This window comes from Podarcis vaucheri (assembly GCF_965113315.1).
Source record: "Podarcis vaucheri genome assembly, chromosome: 13".
Taxonomy (NCBI): Eukaryota; Metazoa; Chordata; class Lepidosauria; order Squamata; family Lacertidae; genus Podarcis; species Podarcis vaucheri.
Genome location: NC_138751.1, coordinates 53,463,795 through 53,477,568, shown reverse-complemented (window position 1 = coordinate 53,477,568; position 13,774 = coordinate 53,463,795). Strand labels below are relative to the sequence as shown.

At 44.6% G+C, this 13,774-nt stretch overlaps 1 long non-coding RNA gene across 8 annotated transcripts in view; it reads right to left on the bottom strand.

Moving 5' to 3' along the window:
• The window catches only part of LOC309516374, a 105,690-nt gene extending 98,557 nt beyond the window's left edge, over nucleotides 1–7,133 (bottom strand). For 7 of the 8 annotated variants that reach the window (XR_014212837.1, XR_014212838.1, XR_014212839.1 and 4 more), the window contains exons 1-2: nucleotides 6,837–7,133; nucleotides 5,262–5,355 (exon numbers count right to left, since the gene is read on the bottom strand). This is a non-coding gene — a long non-coding RNA (uncharacterized lncRNA). The remainder of the gene's footprint in view (nucleotides 1–5,261; nucleotides 5,356–6,836) is intronic. The other variant, XR_014212844.1, reaches the window with a different exon arrangement.
• Between the last annotated feature and the right edge of the window lie 6,641 nt (nucleotides 7,134–13,774).

Sequence of the window (13,774 nt, the reverse complement as noted above, 5' to 3'; positions counted from 1 at the left end):
TAGATATTCATTCAGCCTCCATCTAAAACCTCCATGCATTACGCCTTTTATTTCCAATGTTACTGAGTTGTGGTCGGAGAGGGTTCTTGGTTGGATTTCACATTTTGTGGCTCTTACGGTAAGTGCCCTCGAAGCCCAGATTTGGTCTATTCTGCCCCAACTTTTATGTACCTCTGAAAAGAAGGTGAACTGCTTTTCTGTTGGGTGCTTATATCTCCATATATCTATTAAGTCCATATTTTCTTCCAAATCTTGAAATGATTTCGGTAGTTTTCCTTGATTTCGTTTTCTTTTTTCCTTTTGTCTATCAATTTCTGGAGTCGGCACCGCATTGAAGTCTCCCAATAGTATCGTCTTGCTGTCTCCTAATTCTAATAACACTTGTTCTAATTTCTTGAAAAACTCTGGCCTATTTGTGTTTGGGGCGTAGATGTTTACCACGTTGATCTTTTCTCCCTGGAAGCTGATTTGAACCCCCAATATCCTTCCCTCTTCATCCTTGTAGATCATTTTTGGTTCCCATTTTTCATTGACATATACTACCACTCCTTTTTTTTCCTCTTCCGTGGAGTTTATAAATTCCGTTCCTAAGTGCTTATTTACTAAAACATGTTTATGCTTTTTAGCTACATGAGTTTCTTGTATACAAATTACATCCAACTTTTTCTTTTTCAGCACATTTACGATTTTATTCCTTTTAGTTTTTTCATTCAAACCGTTTACATTCCATGTTAAAATTTTAAGATTCATTATCACTTTTATCTACTGATAAGTCAGTAATTTGCCGATTTGGGTTTTAACCGATTTAGATTCAGGTGGTTTTGTCCTCTGTTTCCTCTTCCTCCTCTCCCACCTCCTCCTCCCCCACCTCTTCACCCTCATCCTCCTCCCCCTCCCTCCGCCCTCCCCCCACTCTCCAATCTCCCCCCCAAACCCACCCCCCTCTTTCCTCCCTCTCTCCATCTCTCCCTCCATGTCTCTCCTCCAACCCCCCGAGATCTTTTTCATATCTGCGTAAGAATTTACTGACTTCCTGATTTTCGGTTATCTTGAATCTTTTCCCTTTATAAAAAAAGGAAATCCCTTCTGGGAATTCCCATCTGTGTTGTATGCCGTTCTTTTTTAGGGTGCTGACTATTTGTTTGTAGCCATCTCTCTTGCGAAGGAGTCTGATTGGTATTTCTTTAAAAATAATAATTGGTTTCCCATCAATTACCAATTTCTTCTGATAGCTTTCTCTCAGGATCATATTTCTCATTTCTATCGATTTAAAAATCACTAAGCAGTCTCCTGGGGCCTTTTTCAATCTATTTTGTTTGGGTCTTATTTTTATTCTGAAGGCATTTTCTATCGTTTGCGCAACTTCTTCTTCTTTCAATGCTAACCATGTCGCCAGTTCTTTGATCATTTTTCCTTTAATATCTTCATCCCTTTCTTCCCCTATTCCTCTAAATTTTAAATTTAACTGTTTTTGTTTCATCTCCATCAAGGCTAATTTGTCTAGAACCTGGTCTTGACTTTTACTCAGTTCTCCAAAATTCTCTTTAGTTTTTTCAGCTTCTCTTCTCTGGTCTTTCATGTCTCTTTGCATTTTTTTGTTTGAGTCTTCTAAAGACTTTGTTCGGACCGTTAGTTCTTTTATCTTATTTGACAGTTCCCCTACCACAACTTCAATCTTTTTATCAAAGGATTCCTGCATCTCTCCTAACTTTTTTTCCATGTGGGTTTCATTCTGTCTGAATTCCTCTTTTATTTTCAGCCATAATGCATCTAAGTCTCTTATTTCCTCTTGTCTTGAGATTTTCCTCTCTATTGGTGTTCCCACGGACTTCTTCCCGTCCCTCCCCGGCATCTGCCCGGTCCACTCCCTCCTGCACCCCCTGTCTCCAGCAATAAATCGACTTGGGATTCTTGTAGCTCTCCCCTAGAGGGCGCACAATCTTGGGTACTTTTAATTATCTCAGAAGAATTACACTGGCCTGCCCTTTGGTCAGGTCAGAGCCCTTTTATTAAGTTCCACGTCTGATGTTTTCTCCCTGCCTATGTTGTATCTGAACTATCCTTTGGGTCAAGGTAAAGACTGCTCTATCTTACTCCACAATCAATAAACAGTTATTCCCCGCTTTGCAGATATTATATTAAACCAACCAGTCTTTTCCCCTCCCCGTTTAAGGTCCCATCAACCATTCAACGGTAGGTAGGTAGGGGGCCAACTTATTACCGTTAACAATATATCGATGTAGAATACTGAAATCTTCCTGTCTACTTAGAAAGCTGTTACGTTTAAATATTGGGGAGGTTGTAGATAAGAAGAGATTGGAAAAAGGAAGACATGGGAAGATAAAAAGGGTAAAAAGATGGAGGGGAAGCGAAAAGACATGGGGGGGCAGCGGGATACACAGAAAAGTAGAGACAAACTAAGTAAATGAAATAAGGCAAGAGTCTCTCTTTTGAGTTTCAGCCACTTGTTTGGCTTAATCCGTTTCTGCGTGCTACAGACTCTTGTCTGGTCGATATTCCTGTGAAAACAGCCAAAACTAAGGAGGTAGGTGCAGGAGGAAAGGGGGGGTACAGGCAAAAAGGGGAAAAGGGCAAGCAGGGGGGAGGGAGAGGACAGGAGGCAAGAGCAGGGCTAGAAGTCCAAAGAGCTTCTGAATCTCTCTGCAGGGCTTAAAAAATTCCTCCAGGGGGGGGGAGGAGAGTCTGGTTTCAGTTCCAACTTCCCAACAAAATGGGGTAGGAGGTAGAAGGTGGGGCTTCTTCTTCCCTTGGGAGAATGTGTTCCACGCGTAGATCAAGGCCAGAAAGAGAGGCCACTTCTGTGACTCAAACTAGATCCAGAGAGAAGTAGAGGGGTCCTTTAAAGTCTTTTAAAGTCCGTCAAAATATCTAGGTTCCAACAGTTCCAACAGGGCTACTGAGAATAAAGCTGTTGTATCGTATGCACACGGGTTTTGCGCAAGGTTTTCCTCCCGCTATTAGTAAAATGTAACAATGGGCGGGAACTGAGAAACTTGAAGAAAAGAGGGGACGGAGGGCTGCAATAAATTTTTAACCCCACCACCAGGGCTGGTGGGGGTGGGGGAAGATTTTCTTCTTCGGTGCCTTATACAGATAAGCTCTTTCCTCCCCCTCTTCTTATCTTCTCCACTTCTGTTTGTCACCTCCGTACGGTCTTCTCAAAGCTCCCTTTAAGCCTCTATCAAAGCTCTCCCATAAACCGCTTAAGCAATACAATACAAAGTCTCCAAGGTTTTCTTTTCAATTAGCTACTTTTCTGCTGGTTACTTTTGCCCCACGAAACTCCCGACGGGGACTTCCCCTTCTATATTTCTGCAGCGGGTGAGTAAAAGTTACTTTGTTTCACTCTCCCGATTAGAGTCCCAGCGCCATCTTAGTTCCAAAATACAGGTCGGGCTCCTTAACTTAATCTATTAACATCCGTCGCACCTTGGGTTCTATTTTTCCGATTTTTCGGTTCCAACATTTGTCAGTCAGCACCAAGGGCGGCAGTTCTAAAAAATTACGGAGATTTGTCGCCGCTTTTCAGCGGGAGCTCGAGGCATAGCCATACGGGGTCCGCAGAGCTTACCGGAATGCGTCTCTCGGTCCCATCGCTCCTGAGTCTTCCCCAGAAATAGAAAAAACTCCAAGAACTTCAGACCTCTCCGACGCTGCTGGCAGCGCTTCTCTCAAGGGGGCCCCCCTTGAGATTTTGGGGGTCGCAGTGCCTTTGCGTTGCCCCTCAAAAACCCCGTACAGTTCGGAGAAGTCGTTCAGCAACTTCTCCGCGCTCCCATACTGCTGGCGATCCAAACCGGAAGTCCAGTCATGTCTTTCTTTGTTCTGATCAACGCTGAATAAAGTCTGTAGATAATGCTCACCTGGGTGCGACTTCTGGCTGTGCATTATCTGCTGATAAAATGTGTGCATGAGCCCTGGAATGTGGCAAGGTATTTCCAGGAAACTCGTGTCGCTAAAAGTTCATACTGCGTGACTACAGGGATCGATGGATCGTCCGGCAGCCGGCTTGGGGGCCATGATGGACTTTATCTCCCTGGCAGTATCCCAACAGTAACGTGGTGGCTTGGGCGCCTGCAGGCTCTGTGCTGCCTGAAATGGCAGTGTGGGGCTTGCGTCTGCCCACTGCCTCTCCCTCAGTTGCCTTACAGCTGAGGGGGGAGGTGGTGGAGAGACTTTGTGCAGTGCGCCCTGCCCTGGCTCACCCTGTCCCCGGCTCGCCCTGCCCCCAGGTGCAGGGCGCATGCGCTGCCCCAGGCACCTGAGCGGCTAACTACGCCGTTGCTGTCTTGCAGGCCTTTTCCTACCTGGTTTGGGGGGGGCGGGACCTGGACTGACTCCAGCTATAAAAGCTGAGGCTGCTGAACAGCCACTTGGGGTGGGGGTATTGTTTAGGGGTTTCTGGGGGGGGCATTGTTGCTGTTACTGATATTATTATTTTTTGTATTTTTATTCTCAGAACTTATAATTTATGTGGAAATTGTTCAATTTGGTTTTGCACTTTTTATGTTTTATTTATTGTTTACAGCTACTTTTGTTCTGTTTGTAACTGTGTAATTATTTCATGTTGTAAGCCACCTTGAGAACGGTTTGAAGTATGGAAAGGCAGCATACAAATAAAATTATGTATGAATGTATGCATTTATGTATTCTATATATATGTATCTTGGCTGCACTGACTGGGCTCCCAGTGGAGACACACAATGCCTCTATGATTCATGCCTCTTTTGCCTCTGCAGTTTTTACAGTTACTGATCTGATCTGAAGCTCATTGCTGAAATGTGTGTTTCTGCAATTAGTGTCACTCATAAGATTGAACTTTGCCTCTTTACCTGTCCAGGTACCTCTTTGATTCAGCACATTAGTCACAGCCTGTGAAACATCCCTTACTACTTGCTGCATAATGAAAATGCGTGGAGAAATACAATGGGTGAAGACATTTTTCTAACAGCCCTCCAGTGACAATCACATCCCTGTTGCTTCACTAGAAATTACAAAGCAGGGCTTGGTGCAAATAATTTCCAGATGCGGGTGCTTCACAATGGATTCAGGAAACCAAACATTTAGGTCTCCTCAGTGGTGGCTCACAGACACTGGACCTGGTGGGGCTGCTTAGTGGCCAAGGGGGTCAGGGAGGTGTGGCCAAGTTTTTCTGGCGTTCTCTTGCAACAATAAGCAAGAGACATTAAGCACTGAAGTTGTACTAAGCTAACAGCTAACTAAACTGAAACATGTCTTACCTTGGTTCAGGAGTCCCTATCGTCACATTTTCTTCACTGCTTGGAGAAAAGTTGTGTAGCTTCCATCTATTCTGAGTGTCTCTCCATTCTCCTCCTTTGCAAAAAACAACAAATAGTAGACACTTAAACATTGTAGTTTTATTAATATTTAGCACTTAAGTGTCTTGCTGTGGTTCAGAAGGCTTGCTGTCACAACATCTATAGTGGGTTCATGCAACAATGACTTAAATTCCATGGGAATTGCTCTCTGCTTAAGTAATGTTATGAGGGGTGGTTTTTTTTTGGCGAGGGGATCAGTCTAGATGATACCTGTGTGCCCCCTTCCAAACCTGTGATCTCGTATATGTTGGGCAGAATCTAGAAAGGGAAACCTGCCAAATCAGTTCATTTGTTAAGGTAATGGCTTTGGCTGACCAGTTAAGTGCTCACACCAGAATGAGCTAGGTTGCAATAGCTACTACTAAGTGACGGTGTTCTCCAGGAATAACGGACAGGGATTTTCCTCACACCCATCAGCCGCCTGGATGCATCCAAGGTAGATGACCTATATATAGCTGGGGGTGGGTGGGGGTGGGCTAAAGCTGGAGACAAAGAGAGGCATGTCTGCTCTTTGCTGAATCCAAAGCTGAGACTTGGTGGCTTCTCTGGAAACGTAATGGAGAACCAAGATCTGTTGGGATGTTAATGGCGTGAGCCCCTCCACATACCCCAAAGACACCACAGTCAAAATATGCTGTGCTTAGTTCCTTTCCTTATTAGCCATCACAAATAAGCCTGAGTCCAGATCATTCCTCCATTACCTGCTTGGATGGGGCTGTACTCCCCTGGAAGCAGGTCCATAGTCTGGGCAGATTCATGAATCCATATTTATCCCTTGGAGTGCCTTTTATCAGTTTGGACCAGGATTGTCTGTCCTCTGTCTTCCATGTGCTGGTAATCTCCAGGATAGATCGCTGCCCTGTGCTCTATGTAGGGCTGCCCTGAGACTATGGGGCAACGCATATGGAGACACTGGGGAAAGTCTTGTGTTTGTATCCCCCAGCTGCCATACATGGATACAGCTGTGCCAGATGGTGCCAAGGATTTAATTCATTACCCTAAGGTCGCCAAAGAATTGATGCTTTTGAATTATGGTGTTGGAGGAGACTCTTGAGAGTCCCATGGACTGCAAGAAGATCAAACCTCTCCATTCTGAAGGAAATCAGCCCTGAGTGCTCACTGGAAGGACAGATCGTGAAGCTGAGGCTCCAATACTTTGGCCACCTCATGAGAAGAGAAGACTCCCTGGAAAAGACCCTGATGTTGAGAAAAATGGAGGGCACAAGGAGAAGGGGACTGCAGAGGACGAGATGGTTGGACAGTGTTCTCGAAGCTACCAACATGAGTCTGCAGGAGGCAGTGGAAGACAGGAGTGCCTGGCGTGCTCTGGTCCATGGGGTCACGAAGAGTCGGACACGACTAAACGACTAAACAACGAAAAGGTCTCAGGGTGGATTACAGCACTTAAAGCACAATGTTAAAAACATTTAAATCAACTTAAGCTCACAAATTACGGTGGGTCCTAAAAATATATACCTCATGGAGTCAAAAGCCAGGGCAAAGAGGTGTGTCTTCTGCATTCACAGAAAACGGTATAATGAAGATGCCATGCACACCTCTGTGAGGAGGGGGTTGCCAAACTTAGGGGCTGCCACTAAGAAGGCCCTCTTCCAAGCCATCGCCGCCTGAGCTTTTGAGGGCAGTGGGGTAGCCAAGGTTCTCCACCCTCCCTGTCCTCATGTGGTTGTGTTACATCGTTGTATGCCCTTGCTGTTGTCATTTCATAAGGTCAGTTGCCTGGGGAAAGCAGAAGATAAGCTGAATCATAACAAGGGAGGGTGAGAATTCTCAGCCAGCCTTGGTGACTGTTGCCAAGGGAACTGGAACACTGGGAGAGTCATAAGTATGTCATCGCCTGGACCAGGCCAATCGCCCATCTAGCCTAGCATCCTGTCCTCACTGTGGCCACCCAGATGCCTATGGGAAACCAGGGAGCAGAACATGAACACAAGAGCATTGACTCAGGGAATTATAGAATCGTTGAGTGGGAAGGGACCACCAGAGTCCTCTAAACTCACCCCCTGCAATGCAGGGATCTTTTGCCCAAGGTGTGGGTTCGACCCCCTGACTCTGAGAGTCTCATGCTCTACCGACAGCTATTCCAAGGTCATCTCCCATGGTTTCCAGCACCAGTAAAGGGCAGCTAAGGCAGCTGGGGAAAGAAGGAAGGGAGTAGCGTTCAAAGAGAGGTAAAAGGGAGACTGGTGCTCAAGTTATTGCAGTGGCTGCGGTAAAGACTGAACAGGACGGTGACGTGGGACAGAAATGCTGTTAGGACCAGAGGATCCAGCAATACCAGGGAGAAGTCTGGGAGCGTCACCTCAAAACACAACTCCACAGCATCAGAAGGGACTGGACAATTGCTGGTTCATCTCCCCAGGAAAGGATTTGCCTGAACACACCTTCAGCGTTATCTGAACAGCAGGGACATGCAATTCTCTGTGTGAGACATGGAGAGAGAAAAGTGGTAGACCTAATTTGCAAATTTCTTTTCTTTTTTTGTATTCTGTATAGCAAATGGAGAGTTTTTATTTTAGTTTACAAAAATTTATAGGCCGTTTGGTTGTAACAAAATAGGTTTGTTTTAATTATTATTTTTTTAAGTTTGCAAATCCTTTATTATTTTATTCACATAATATATACATTTTTAACAACAAACTCCAAAATAGACAGACAACTCCAAAATAAAATCAGATGTAACAAAACCATAAGTCTCATGTTTTCACTGGCTCCCGATGGAGTACAGGATCAGGTTTAAGGTGCTGGTTTTAACCTTTAAAGCCCTATATGGCCTAGGACCCTCGTACCTACGGGACCACCTTTCCTGGTATATCCCACGGAGGACCTTATGGTCTTCAAACAAAAACATCCTGGAGGTCCCAGGCCACATGGAGGTTAGACTGGCCTCAACCAGAGCCAGGGCTTTTTCGGCTGTGGCCCCGATCTGGTGGAATGCTCTGTCCCAAGAGACTAGGGCCCTGCGGGACTTGACATCTTTCCGCAGGGCCTGCAAGACAGAGTTGTTCCACCAGGCCTTTGGCCAGGACACAGCCTGACTCCCTCCTTTGGCAATCCTTACAGAACTCTAGCCCAATGGTTGCCATTAATCTGATTTGAACTGATTTTAGAATGTTGTATCATTTTACTGTTGTTAGCCGCTCTGAGCCCGGCTTCAGTGGGGGAGGGCGGGATATAAATAATAAAATATTATTATTATTATTATTATTATTTACACTGATCTCTCCGATATTTGATATTTCTTGCTGCTTTCTGCTTTCCTTATAGAATCTTTATAAAAATTTAAATATCTTAAATCCTATACCAATCTTTAACAATTTCAATTAATCCCTTCACCTCCCTCCCCCACAGCCCAGTACAGCCTCCACCCGTGTGCAATCTTCTTTACCTATTATTTTTTGTTATTGTTGTGTTATTCACTTTATTTGTTGTTCCATCCTTAATATTTTATTATCCTATCTCCTTGTGCCTTTTAAACTTTTGCAAAAGGTTTGAAAATTTCTTGAGGCCAAGTCTAGCTGAACTGAGTAAACCAACTCTTACCAGATTAAGCAGACCTGTTCTCTGATGCTAGTTATGTAAGCATGTACTCTGCCACAACATCAGGAAAACCAGCCTTGCAGGTGCCCATGGCCATGTTGCCTTCAACATGTTGATGTGCACTTGCTAAGTTCACTGTTCCTCAATGGCTGAAGGCCAGTCTCTCCGTCTCTCCTCTTCTACTTGGCTTTCTCCTCAGCTTCTCTTCTTCATTCCTTGTCCTGCTCTCCAGACCCATCAACTGTCACCCCAGTTGACCCATAGCTGTCAAGTGTCCCTTATTTGAAGGGACAGTCCCTTATTCCAGCGCCATGTCCTGCTGCTGTCCCTTATTGATGGATGTCCCTTAAATGATGTCCCTTAAATTTCATAGGAAGCAGCTCCTCTCCCTCTCTCCCTCCCTGCCGGCCAGGGAGGAGGGAGGCTCCAATTGCGTTGCTTGGCTGTGTTGCTCACCCAATAAGAAGTCTAAGAACGACTGGGGGGTGGAGCTTGCATGCCTTGTGTGTGGCTAGTTAATGCAAGCTGAGGGGTTTTTTGGACGCCATTTTGTTGCATGTGCTGCTGCAAACTTTGCACTGTAAAGCCAGGCCGGGGAGCCATCTTAAGATGAGGCTGCATAGGCCTTGTGGTGCATGTGATTCAGATTCTATTCAGTTGAACCTCTGGTTACAAAGTTGGTTGGACAGTGTTCTCGAAGCTACCAGCATGAGTTTGACAGGAAGACTGGAGTGCCTGGAAAAGGTGAGGCTGCAGGTCCCTTATTTTGGCTGCTGGTCCCTTATTTTCAAGGCTGCTGGTCCCTTATTTTCAAATCTGTAAGTTGACAGCTATGAGTAGACCTCTCCTCACTTGCTCTCCACACTCCATGTCCTCATCACCACTCCAATGTCTTGGACTGGTGCCTTTGAAGGAGTAGGCGGTACATACTGATTTCATTCCACTCCTTCTACCAAAATTCTGCGAAGCAAAACTGGGTGGTTCCATCCATTCCCATTCCTAACACATCATACAATAATTTTAGTGCAGCATCTGCAAGGGAAAAATCACTTCCCCTCAAAATGCTTTATGCCTGTTTTTTTTTTTTTAAAGACATTTGAGAAAACTGAAATTGGAAAGGGCAAAGCCACATGTGTGGATAAAGTAAGGAAATTGGTTTGCTTTTTGCAAAGCAGGAGCGTGGAGGAGAATCGGAATGATCAGATTTTGAACGGGATACACAACATAGGAGAAAACGAGAAAACAATGCTGGCTGGAGCACCAACTTTCATGCTTCACAGACCTCTCTCCTTCAGGCAGTCTTACCTTGCCTGCTTTTAATTTCTAATTTCACATACTGTTTCCCTCAAACTGCCAAAAGTACACTAACACTGGGTAGCAAAGGGACTCATAACTTGACAGACTATTTCCCGCTTCAACAGAGGAGAGGTCGGAATCTTTGCATAAGGTTTGCTGACTCAGTAGAGTATGCTAATATTGTGGTGGGTTTTTTTAAAAAAAACGAATGAAAGCTTAAACTCTGCAAAAAAGAAAAAAGAGAGGAGGAGGAGGGAGGAGGAATGTCAGGGACTGGGCAGAGGAGGAACGGTGGAGAGTACCTCCAGAGAAGAAGACAACAGTTCAGAATTTCAACAGGGGTTTGAGGGAGGTCATCTGCTCAGTGGCAGATGAGGGGGAAAGCTGGGAAATCATAGGAGAGCCAGAACAACACCTGGCTGACACGCCATCACTAGAGAACATCCCAGACCCACCATCTCCCAGAACCTGGCAAGCCTTAAAAGTAGGAGAGCAAATTACTCAGAGACAGAGGGCAGAGGGGGTGGTGCTATTTATGAATGAGGAAGGGGGAGAGAAGGGCAGTGGAGATTTACTCGGGACAATCTTTCAGGCAGTAGAGAAACTGACCCCCATGGCAGGCTCTTACCATCTGCTTTTTATTCAATATTCATAGAGAGAGGTTTGAGAATGCAGCCTCTTAGAATAATGGCATTGTCCCGAGTAAATCTCCCCTACCCATCTCTCCCATTTCCTCATTGGTCAACAGCACCACCCCCTCCACATATTTTACACCTTAGTTTTTATGAGGGCCTTCTTGGTAGCGGCGCCCACCCTGTGGAACACCCTTCGGATGTGAAGGAAATAGGTAGCTATCTTATCTTTAAAATAGATCTGAAGGCAGCCCTGTTTAGGGAGGTTTTTAATATTTCATGCTGTATTGTTTTTAACACTCAATTGGAAGCCACCCAGAGTGGCTGGGGAAACTCAGCCAGATGGGCGGGGTATAAATATATTATTATTATTATTATTATTATTATTATTATTATTATTATTATTATTATTATTATTATTATATTACCTACTTGGGAAGAGGGATTAGTAACAACATTTGATTTAACTCAGAATTTGGTCTAATTGTCTTAAACCTGCCAGTGCTGATGCCAAGAGGCTCGCATAGATCGGCTTTTGTTCCCCGGGCTTAACTGTATCTGGCTGGAGAAACTTGGGGACTGTATCAGAGTAATTCCTGTCTCAGGGACTCTACACAACCAGCATGCTTTTACAGCAGTCCCAAAAGGAAGAGAGCTTCCAGCCAATCTCCTCATTAGGCAAATAGCTATTGGAAATCTGGGCACAGAAGAGGACGGAATATGTTCAGAGGAAAGAGACAAACACAGCTTCCTTGAATGAGCGACATGAACTCAACTGTTGTGGGATTTGGGGAGTTGCTTGAGAAAGGCAGGCAAAGAAAGAGAACGCTCAGCGGCACAAAGGATTAAAAACGGTTTGTAGAAAACACTGAGTAAAATATATGGAGGTAGCGGGAAGGAAAAAGGAGAAGTATAAGAAGCAGGGAGCAGCCCCCAAAATAAAGACAACCCCACCACCATTATTTTCTAGTGGCCAGGAAGTCCACCACTGGGAAAGGACACAAAAACAAGATAGTGGCTTATCCATACTTGAGAGGGTGCCCCTGGGTACAATAAGCACAATGGTTCACAAATGGAAAGAAAATGACATTTTTTTTAGAAAACTTCCAAACTGCCTGATAGAAACCTATGGGCTTCTACAATGCTGACAGCAGCTGAATCCACAGAAGAGGGAGGAAGGCATTCAAAGGAACCAGGAGTGAGGCAGACTGTAGCCGTGTCCATGCACAGCAGTTATGTTGCAAGTGGAGCAGGGCGATGCTTTTAGTCCAGCACCAGACAGCACAACCTTTTCCTGCAAGAACCGAATGTTGCGTCCAGTTGCCTACAGAGCCGTTCCAATGCAAAACCAGCTGCCCTTGTATTGGGGAACTGTGCTGCGCAAGTGTAGCGATCACACAGAGCTCCTACACAGGATCCATAGCAATTTTTGCTAACCTACTGCTCCGATGGGTTCCCTGTTATGACACAGTAATGCCAAAAGATTTCTTGCAGCTCTCCATATATTTATATATCTATATATCTACATCTCCCTCATCTTATTGCTCACGTGTAGGAGCAGTAACCCCAACCCCAAGGACCAATCATTACGATATGTTGTAAGTTACATGGATGAAACAAGCTGTGGCTGTTGGGAATCACCTACATAATTTCACACTTTCCAATAATGTGACTGACTTTGTTGAGGAATCCACCCCCCCTTTCTGACTTCTTCAAGAGGGGGCTTACATTTCCCAGCCTTACTCTTCCATCCTGACTCCTCTCTTGTCTTTGGTCTCCCCTCTGAATTTTCCCTCTAATCCAGATATTGTTCCTGGGTTCTGACTCTCGGCTCTGGGCTGCACTGGACAACTCCATTTTTAATGTCTTTTAATAATACACAAATTATAAATAATAAATTTGTATACCACCCTTCAGCCAAAGATCACAACATAAAAATACAAAAACAAAAACAAGGCTAATCAATAACTAATCAATAACTCCCCCTCCCCAAAGAGCACTTGAAAGTTTTGAGGCAGAAGATCATAAGCTAAAATATTAAAGAGAAAACTTTCCTTCTTTCTTCCACCACGCAGCACCCCCAACAAAAAGCCAAGACATTTCAGTGGGCTTAGACTACCCCCAGAGAGGCCACAAGGATATGCTAAACAAGCCTTTCTTAACCTGTGCGTCCCCAGATGTTGTTGAACTACAACTCCCATCACCCCTAGCTAGCAAGGCCAGAGCTCAGGGATGATGGGAGTTGTAGTCCAACAACATCTGGGAACCCAAGGTTGAGAACTGCTGTGCTAAACCAAGCCTCCTCAAACTCAGCCCTCCAGATGTTCTGAGACTACAATCCCCATCATCCCTGACCACTGGTCCTGCTAGCTAGGGGTCATGGGAATTGTAGGCCAAAAACATCTGAAGGACCGAATTTGAGGAAGCCTGTGCTAAATTCTACCCCCCACCCATCCACTTGTCTGGAAAGCAGCAACACATTTTAAAAGCCATCTCTTAGAGGTTTAGAATGAGATCTTCCTGCCTAACCCCATTTTAAAAACTATGAACTTTTGAAAGCAGTTTGCTTCTGCAGAAGAGGTATCTGCAGCGTACACTTGAAAGAACTCAAAGCTAAAGATATATAATGAATATTTGTAGATCGGATTTCTAAAGCAAACTTTCCATATTCATAGCTACGGACCAGTGTCCTGAATAAAGTAACAGTTTATTGCAAATACGCAGGAAAAAAGGAAGAGCCAGCAGCTTTTTGCACATATGGCGGCACATTAAGCCAATTTCACAGGACTGGGGAAGGTCATAATCATCTGGTCTCATTAAAAAAAAAAAGTTTTGTGTACTAGCAAGCTGGTCAGCACTTCGATGAGGAAAATGTTAAGTAATAGCAATCTGCTCTGGACTTAAAATGATGAGAATTTTTTTCTAGAA